Here is a 9,880-nt window from a genome sequence, read left to right as displayed (position 1 = left end):
CTACATGTATGCATTTACTGTGCACTAACCAAAATTACTGCACAGTATGGGAGCGCATCTACACATGCATGCCTGTACTGCAGAGTAAATGTGGTGACTTACACTGACTTGAGTTTAAATTTGATACCTGCATCATGCAGGTATTAAATTTATGCCCGATTAGTTACTGCTCAGTAACACACGTGTAGACACCTTACTGCGCAGTAACACCACATGTGTGGACTGACTTAGGACAGTGTTAATGTGCTTTAACGCCCGCACGTGTAGACGCCGGCCTATTCCCACTTACTAAGCAGTAATTTACTGTGCAGTAAATCTAAGCTGGAGTAAATGGCTGTGTAGACACGCCCATTGTCTTCTTGATCCCCGGTCTGTCTGCAGCCATTTCTAGTGGCTTACTTTATATTTAGATTGCAAACTTCTGGGGCAGGGACATTCTTTTCATTCTGGGTTTGTACAGCACCTACCACCATGAGTTTGAACAGCCAGGCACAGGCACATGGTAGATAAATAATACATAAGTAAAAACCTTTACATAATTTATAGGTATAAGTTAAACACAGACAGTGTTTTTCAGAAACATGGCTTTATAAACGCTGCTTAGAGCCAGGTCAGCTACGGATCCATGACCAGCATTTGTAGGCGCTACAGTAACATAAATAATAAACACTAAATAATAACAGTAAACTTGTTTACTAGCATATCTTCCAAAAATAAGCACATAAATTGTGAAACATACCCGAAGTGATTCCATTTAGCAATCTGAATGAATGCTTGCAGAGAACATTAAGCAATATTCACTCAGATTAATGAAGAAGACTAGTCTTCCTGTTTGAGTTTAAACAGCCAGGCACAGGCACATGGTAGATAAATAATACATAAGCAAAGACCTTTACATATTCATAGGTATAAGTTAAACACAGACAGTATTTTCCAGGAACATGGCTTTGGAAACCATGCTCAGAGCCAGGTCAGCTACAGCAAACAGACCAGTAGACATTTTAAATTGGGTGGCAAGTAAAAAGATATATGCTTCTTTCTCCAGATGTTCACTTCTTTTTACAAGGGTGCAATTGAAACCTAAATATTCAAAAAACAGCAAACAATACAATAATTGCCTATGCTACCTCCACTGCTTCAGAGTACATGAGTCACAAGCAGAAACAATTTGATTACGTGTTGTGCTATATTGGTATTTCTGTTAGTATTTCCAGTGCTACTGAACAAAGTTTGCAATAAGCTTTTTAAAGACAAATGTACCAGAATAAAAAAAATACAGTGTCTCTCAGCTGAACAAAAATGTGAACAGTACTTACTGACTGCATATTCCTGTGGGGAGGGGAGGCACAAAATACCACTGTCATTTCTTCACTGGAAACTGAGATAAAAATTGAAAATTGTATCCAAGGTTCTAAAAAAATGACACTGAACCTTCTTATAATGAAGGTATTTCCCCACAAGGAAACAGTTTCACTCTTATGAAGCTCACTATCCCCAAAACTGTAGTGTCCACGCTGAAGCAATTTGTGGCATTTAAACAGAATTTGACTACACTTGAGTTTACTGAGTAGAGGTCCATAGGGCTATATTTCACTATTTGCAATTGATTCCACATACAATTGCAGGTAATATTCCATCTCTCTCTACATGCTCTTTTTCTTCTCTATGGATAGGAACCCATTCAATGAGTCTGAGGGGTGTATACTACTTAAAAGGCAGCAGAATCAGTGTGGCTTTACCACCTAAGAGCTGGGAATGGTTACAAAAGGCAGGAGATCCCTACCCAGACAACCGGGGTAGAAACTCACATTCAGTAGCAAGAACTGGAGAAATGAATGGAAGGAAAGGAAAGCATGTGGGAACCATGGCCATGTGAGACTTCTTTATTTCTGACTTGACATTAACTAAGCCTTTCAAAAGGGATCTTTAAATTGAGAGAAGGCAAAATAACATATGCTACCACTGACACTATGAAATAAAAGGGCTTGGGTACTATGTCCTCATTTGGTATTGCAGTATACCCTACAAGTCAAGATTATAAAACGTCACTCAAGTCAGCATAAATGTCTTCTGAATTAAGTTCTCCTACAATTCCACACCCTATGACTTATTCCTCCAATTGCTGTACACATATATCGATTCCTTACTGCTGTGCTTTTAAACTGCCATGCCCTGGAGGCTCCCTCTCACTTGTATCCTATTTGAAACCTTAATGAAACAGCCTGGTTCCAGCATCACAGCAGCTTTTCTCCGCAACGGAATTCCATTTCCTAATGAGTTCCTCTAAATCTGCCATCAGATGACTTTATTGACTCTAAGATCATAATTAGGCAGCAATTCACTTTCTGCAATTTTTCTGGTTTGAAGTCTGAATTCTCCTGCGCTCATGGACTTCAGCTGATATTTAATGATCAGGAATCAAGCAGAGTTACAATGTCTGAAAGAAACAGCCCTGAAGTGTGAGAAGCCCAGACAACAGCCTTGAAACTTTCCAGAGCCATTTGACATTCTAATGGTATACTAACAAACAGGAAATCAACCCATCAGTAGTTAACTGACATATCTGAAGGTTAAATTGTTTCCCTGTTAAAGAAGGTGATGCAATATTTACTTGCCATGAGAATGAACATTTTCTGACGGATGTGAATTCATAGAAAACAACTGTCCATCAGTTTCTAAATTTAATATTTAAAGTCTTTGTTTAGTTTGAATGATTGAACAACTATTGCTCGGTATATCTTTTAATACATGTACTTTAACCAGGCTTATTTGTGGTTTTAAAAAGTTGCTCTTCCCCCCCCATTTTTTCTCTTCTCTTAGATGTTTCTTGTTCCTCTCTTTGATTCGTAAGAAGATTTGTAAGAAAGCCTACTAATTCTGATATCAGATTCACCCAAGGAACCTACTAATTCTGAGATATTCAGCCTAGTTTTGCAGTCTGGACAGAAGCTTTCAGAGATGCATCCTATTCTTTGAATTCATTACCTGCACAAAACTGAACCTGGGGTTTGAGAACTTTTCATCACTATTTCAATTACAACAAGAGATTACTTTTGTGATTTTTGGTGTATCAAGCTAAGAATCTAAGGACTTCAAATTTAACACATTTACTTTTAGACTACTACTACTGATTGACTTTTTTCACTAGTTCCTTTCCCAGCATAAATAATTCTCACATTGCTGGGGGAATACATGTGCGTGTGTGTAACATATAGTTAGTCTAATCCTTAAGTATTAGGCTAGGACTGTTCCCAATAATATCCTCTCATAAATAGCACCTTTTAGTAGAACATCTGGAATCAGTATGGATTGGACACTACTACACTTTCCCTTGTTCAGTTCTTACATTGACAGATACTGGTAACACTATTATTGTTGTTAGCATATGCTTTTCAGTAGCATTCATTCTTTTGTGTAGCACCCATCGCAAGGTATTTACACCACTCATTAAATTAACCCGGGCCAAATGGCTAAACTAAAAATAGCCAGTTTGCTTACCACAAATGGAGAGAGAGAAAAGAAATAGAAAGCTAGAGAAATAGCTGAGGGTGAACCCAGGCAAATGGACAGGCTTGGGAGTGGGACCTGAATAAAGCTAAGGAGGGTTTCTGATCAGCTCATTCAAAGAATAAGTTCCAAATACAGGGTATGCATGCTGCTAGTCCAAGTCAGAAGGAAACTCTGGGTATAGAGGAGAGACACCAGATCTTAGTTATAAAGCAATCAACTGGCCACACACAGGGAGCATCTACATGTGCAGTAACTGTGACTGAATAACTCCAGCACAATTTGTGCCAGAGTAAACTAATCCCGACATCATAGTCTATGTGTGCGTTTAAGTACAGTAATGTACTTCGCTGTCAGATAGTACCTATGTCTGATGGGACTATCCTACATGAATGTAAATTAATGTACTACACCCTAACTGCAGTGCATGTGTAGATGGTGGTTTTACTGCACAGTAAATTAGTCTACTATGTAGCAAAGCACATGTGTAGATGCACCCACAGAGGAGGATAGATGGTTGGCACTAGACTCTCATTCCCACATTACTATAGGGCAAAGGTTTTCTAATTATTTTGGCCATGTATCCCTTTACCTGCAAAATATTGCTGCTTGAACCCTTTACACGTGACCTATCTCTGCATGTTCATTCCTTAGGAAGAGGATCAAAACCAACATCAGTGCATGGTAATGCCATTACTCACCGTACACTGACTAATCAAAAACTCCACAACCATTATTAAAATTTGTGCAAGGGTTCCTTGGCAAAGTGCCATGTACCCCTGGGGATATATGTACCCCAGTGAAAACAACTGCTATAGGGTTTTCATATCATCAATATGAACTTCACATGTAGTATATTGGTCGCTGATACAAACATCAGAGAAAATAAACAACTTATTCCTTTGTCCAAATGCCAAGGAATAAACAGTTAACTGTATTCTGTAGCTGATGTAATTCCCAGATTAAGTTCAAAAGAAGTCCAGGCAGGTAAATTAAAGTAGCCTAAAAGCGATGAAGTTATGACTGATTGTGGTAAGGGAAAGATAAAATTTTGCAGGGCATCTAGACATGGTAATATCGATTCCAAAGAACGATCCCAACCTGGGCTTCTGTTTTAAGAGAACAAAGAAATTGGGTACTGAAATTCCTAATCTGTCTTGCAAATGGTGTCCTTACTCCCTGAAAAATAAAGTCACCTGATCGCCAAAGCACTATCTCCAGACCCACATGTATTGCCTCAATTCTGTTAGCATTGAAATTTGGCCAACTGTATATTACACAAATAAAAATTATTGCAGGTATTTGGGAAACTATAGAAAAGGCATAATTTGACACCAAAGGAGGTATTTTTGCACAACTGAAGCTTTTTGAGCATTATATTATAGCCATGTCTTTGCCTGTTTAGTGAAGTACTTTAAAGGATATTGCTCTTCTTAAGAATGAAATTAAGAATAAACAAAAGGTGCATTCTAAAGACTCAGAGTGATACCTTGTTCACTTACCTTCTTTTGGTCTGAAAACTTACCAGCAATAGTGCATATCTATTTTGGCTTTGGCATAACAATACTGAACCAAGTGAGAGCTTGGTGCAGCACAACAGGAAGATTTTGGGGCTCTGTAGGAGAACAAACCAGATCTATCTGGATCTTGTAGCAGATGTTTCTGTTTAATTTTTCTGAATTGTAGATGGCAATCACATTTTAGATTGCAAACTTTAGTTAAGCAAACCTTTGTGTAACACAGACACCTGGCCTTATGAGTGCAGAGGGAGGAATAGGCAGCATTTCTGTAAATTAATGAGTAGCAAAAGGATTTCTTTTGTCCAAAATGCTTCAAGCCATGGTTGTAGACTCTCAGGCTACAGGTATAAGTGAAGTTACTTGGCTGTATAGAGAAGTTCTTGGTTGTTACTAAGGCACCAAAGGTAATAAAAGGAATCACATCAGTAAAACAGCAACAGACTTCATCTGTTCTATTTATGTAAAATGTTGAAGGCATATCTACAACAAAACATCTAATGTCATTTTGTCATGCAAAAAATTAAATAAGGTTGGCTGAGGTTGTTGAATCCTATCTGGCATTGGTGGGAACTGTAGAATATTACTTCTTAAATAGCTCACACCCTGGATCCAATCATGAATAAAGAAATGGGGTATTTTTCTCCTATGTTTTATAATAGTGGTGTCAAACTTATATGATCCCATGGGCAAGGTAAGCAGCAGGGGGCTGGTCCATAGGCTGGACTGGGCCCCTGGACCCCCCACCCTCCTGCCCCTGCATGCCAGATCCACCCCACTTGGCACCCACTCTGGGTGCTCTACGATCTGCACTAAATGTGGCATCCACTCCAGATCTGGGACCAGTGTTGCATGTGGTCCCTGTAGATGCTGAGTGCAGCACAGGTCCTGCATTGTGGGGAGCAATTCCCACATGTGGAGTGGATCCTGGAGCAACTGGAATGGGAGCTGCATACAGCATGGATCCTGGACAGACCATAACGGGTATCATGTGTAGTGCAGTCCAGCCAAGACAAGCACCGTATGTAGCAGGGTCCCAGAGCAGGCAAAGCATTCTGGGACTCGCTGGAGCAGGTACCCTGTGCAATGAGCATCCTGGACTGGCCAGGGCATGCAGCAGAGATCCCAGAGCTGTCATAGGCATCACATGGGGCTTGTATCCCAAAGCAGCCAGAATGGGCTGGAGCTGCTGCTCCAGTTTATGTTGGCATGTGGGGCATCTCAAATCCAGAGGCAGCACCAGGGGCTAGATAATGGGGCTCCTGATACCCTATTTTATAAGAAATAGATAGAGGCCTGACTCACATTCAGACTGAACTGCATAGGAATAAGCTTTACAGACACAGGAACGTAAGACTAGAAAAGACCCCCCTGAGTCATCAAGTCTAGCCCCTTGGTTTCACAGACAATTACATCAAATTATCCCTTTCATGAACTGATATATCCATAAATAATACACAGTAAAACACAGAGTAGAAAGGTTTCCTCGCATTCAAAAGGCTAAACAAAGTTCAACTCTGATAGATTTAAACTTCAGTTCAGCCTGGTCCAACTCAAACCACCTCATGTGACTGGGTTCTACCTGGTGACTGGAACCTCAACCACTTTAACCCTTCTAACACTAACCCTCTCCTTTCCCACCCTCAAAAAATTAAATCATGCTCCCCCCCCCCCCCCAAAAAAAAACCCCAACCACTTCAAGCTCTGCTTTGAGACCTTGTCCCCAAATGGTTATTTTTATGTACCATCCATCTTACCCCACCTTGCATATAGCTGACCAGGACAACCCAGACTCTAATGGGCCCAGAATCTAGGTGGGCCTAAAATTTTCATTAGCCTTAAGGACAAGCTTTACTTTCAACCAGTTTCATTTAAACATCTGTTTTTATGTCATCGTGACAATGCACGTTGTACTGCCGAGCCCAAAAAATTTAAACAGAGACAGGAAATGAGGTTTGGAAATGGTGACTTGAGCTCAGCAATGACAACAAAGGTGAACAGACCTTTTAAACCTTTAGCCCAACACAAGACTAATTTATGGCTCTAGCCCTGAATGATACAGCGCCAAGTCAGGCTGGAAAGAATGTTCAGACAGTAAGACGGAGGTAATCCTGCTGTGTCTTGCGGCTGTTCCATGACAATCACAGCATGCGCAATGTGATTGCAACACTATCCCAGGCCAGAACATTAGAGTTTAGATATTCTCACTGGGTCAGCTTTTACATTTTCTTTCTTGCCTAGGCTGCACAGAGATTGAGAGCTGAGGTTTCATCGATATGCGTATGGCGAGTAGTACCTTGGACATTGACACCATCCGAGGAGTCCATGTGCGTATATAAGATAATGAATTGGACAGAGATACATTTGGAAACAATTAATAAATAATAGGCAAAACTCAACCCAGTGTAACCCCATTGAATTAAATCTGTGAGTTTAGCCCAGGGAGCCAGTTTCATTACTTCAGTGATAGTTTTACATTCAAATGGTTTTTTCCTTAGTCTGTTTTAAATTGGAAAACTGAGTTCTTTATCTTCAGAATCTTCAGGTCAGGGGTATTTCATTCCTCTCCTGAAGCTTTCTTATCTTTGTGGTGGTGAATCTACTTTTGAAATGCAAATGTGGTCCACAGCAACTGTATGGTCTGTGTGAGGCTTATGTATATACAAATATATACAGTAGATGTAGATGCATCATACCAAGAAATAAGTCTGATGAAGAATTGGCATGGCTCTGTTAGTTATATGTGCTGTAGGTTTACAATTTGCTTTGAGTTTTAATTAAGGTTGCAATCAGGGAAGAAAGGTATAGGAAAAGGAAAGAAAGAGAAGTGGAATAGCCATAATTACTCACCTCTCTACCTATTATTAGCAGATTGTTTTGTAGGTATCATGGCAGAGGTGAGCCTTAATGTGAGGTTTCCACCATGCATAAAAAAAGCATGGGAGAAGACAGAGAGATACTTAAAGATGCTCAGAGATGGACCTTAAAGTCTGGAAATGCTGGTGGCATGAATTTGAGGGCTGACACTGCAATATGTTACTAAGGTTATGGACATGCAAAGAAGCCACCACATGAATGTTCAGTGCTTCAGATACTCTTGTGGTAAATACCTGTGTGGACATTTTCATCTTACTGTTAACATGAGAAAGCTAATTCTATTTTCAATGCTTTCAAAGCTACTTTGCGTAAGTTTTTGCTCACTGAAATAGCTGATGTGCTATACATCTTACCTTACCGTATAGTAACTGGTTCACATGTCCATACCTTAGATCACTTTGGTAGCACACAGCTAAGTTATGAAGATAAGAACAAGGATAAGATAAGGGCAGGACTATGTAAAAATGTTACCCACTTTAGGCAATAGATCCCTGTTATATATATATATATATATATATATATATATATATATATATCCTGTTATATATATATATATATACATATATATATATATCTTGAAATCATATTTACTTTACTAAAGCCAAGTTTTAATTCCTGTTAGAAGATTAGGAAAAAGGAAGGAGGAATCTGTTCTGTCTTGCATACCAGCACTGGCATTGTCAGCAAAGTTCAATTAACAGAGTACTGTGTACTGGTGAGGATGGTATAGGCAGAAAGAACTTCACTTGATTTTTGGATCCCAGCTGGTGTTTACAGGGCTGACAGAGAAAATCATCTTTTGATTTAGGGATGGCCACTGAGAGAGTTTATGTAGGAAAATCCAAGACATTATTTCCTGATGTCACTGAAAGTATTATACTGTATCTGCTTTTAAACTTGTTGCTGTTACTGATACTTCCATTAAAAATTGGAATCTGTTTCCATTGTTTGTACTCATGAACCAGAAGAACTGGAATCATCAGTATATATTTCAGCTTTGGTAAAGTCTGAAATACCATGCTGATCTGGATTCTAGTGACCACTCTCTGATTTTTATATCACGATTACTTAAGGCAGAATGGCTAAAAAGTCTGTGGAGCAGAAATCAGAATGCAGGACTCCATCTTCCAGCCAAATGCCTTAAACATTGGGCTATAGAGTCAGGCTTCTTTCTTACTTGGTCTTCTTCAACTGGCACCATAAATGTTGCATTCTTTCTTTCACAGCTTCCCAGAAGCCTTTATAACATCAGCCATTATATAAAAGGCAGGATGATCCTCCTTTTTCAGCTGCATTTTTTAAAGAAAGTGGTCATGGCTGCTGAGTTTTCTGCTGAACTCAAGGCTGTTGGCATGTATTACACACACTCCGAGAAAACCTATTGGATCTGGCTCATTGTAGGTTTTAAGTGTTGCTCCACTGAGTTTCTGGATCTCAATAGGGCTTACATGACAGTTAGGTGCCAAGCTGCTTAGATCCAGGAAGTTCTGGACAAATGCAGAAGGCAGGACTGCAGGCACTTAGGGACTTCTGAGGTAAAAAAATGAGTTGCCTAATAAGTGTAGGCAACTCTAGATTTCAGCAGATGCTGAGCAGGCCTTTTTGGACTTCCAATTTAGTCCTTTTTTTGTTTCTAGATCTTCCCCTTATAGCTTAACTTGTCACATATAATTTGTTAAGATGCACAGCACAGGAAAATACTGCAAGTGCCATTAGAATTCCCTCTGAACTGTGAGTAGATGACAGTGATTTAGCTCCATATTGCTTAGATAACTCTTAAGGTTACTTGAAGAGTTCTGTTAATACTTTATACAGAATCAGTTATTAGGAGTGCTATATACCACCCATACCAAAAATATCAGAGACAACGACAACACGTAGTAAGACTGTAACAGTACAGACTGGTTTCCCCAATAAAAATACAATGACTCTAACCTTTGAATAATATCTTTCATTAGGGGTTACTGGCCATGAAAATT

Source organism: Alligator mississippiensis, chromosome 5, assembly GCF_030867095.1.
Source record: "Alligator mississippiensis isolate rAllMis1 chromosome 5, rAllMis1, whole genome shotgun sequence".
Lineage (NCBI taxonomy): Eukaryota > Metazoa > Chordata > Crocodylia > Alligatoridae > Alligator > Alligator mississippiensis.
This window is presented reverse-complemented; position numbering follows the sequence as displayed.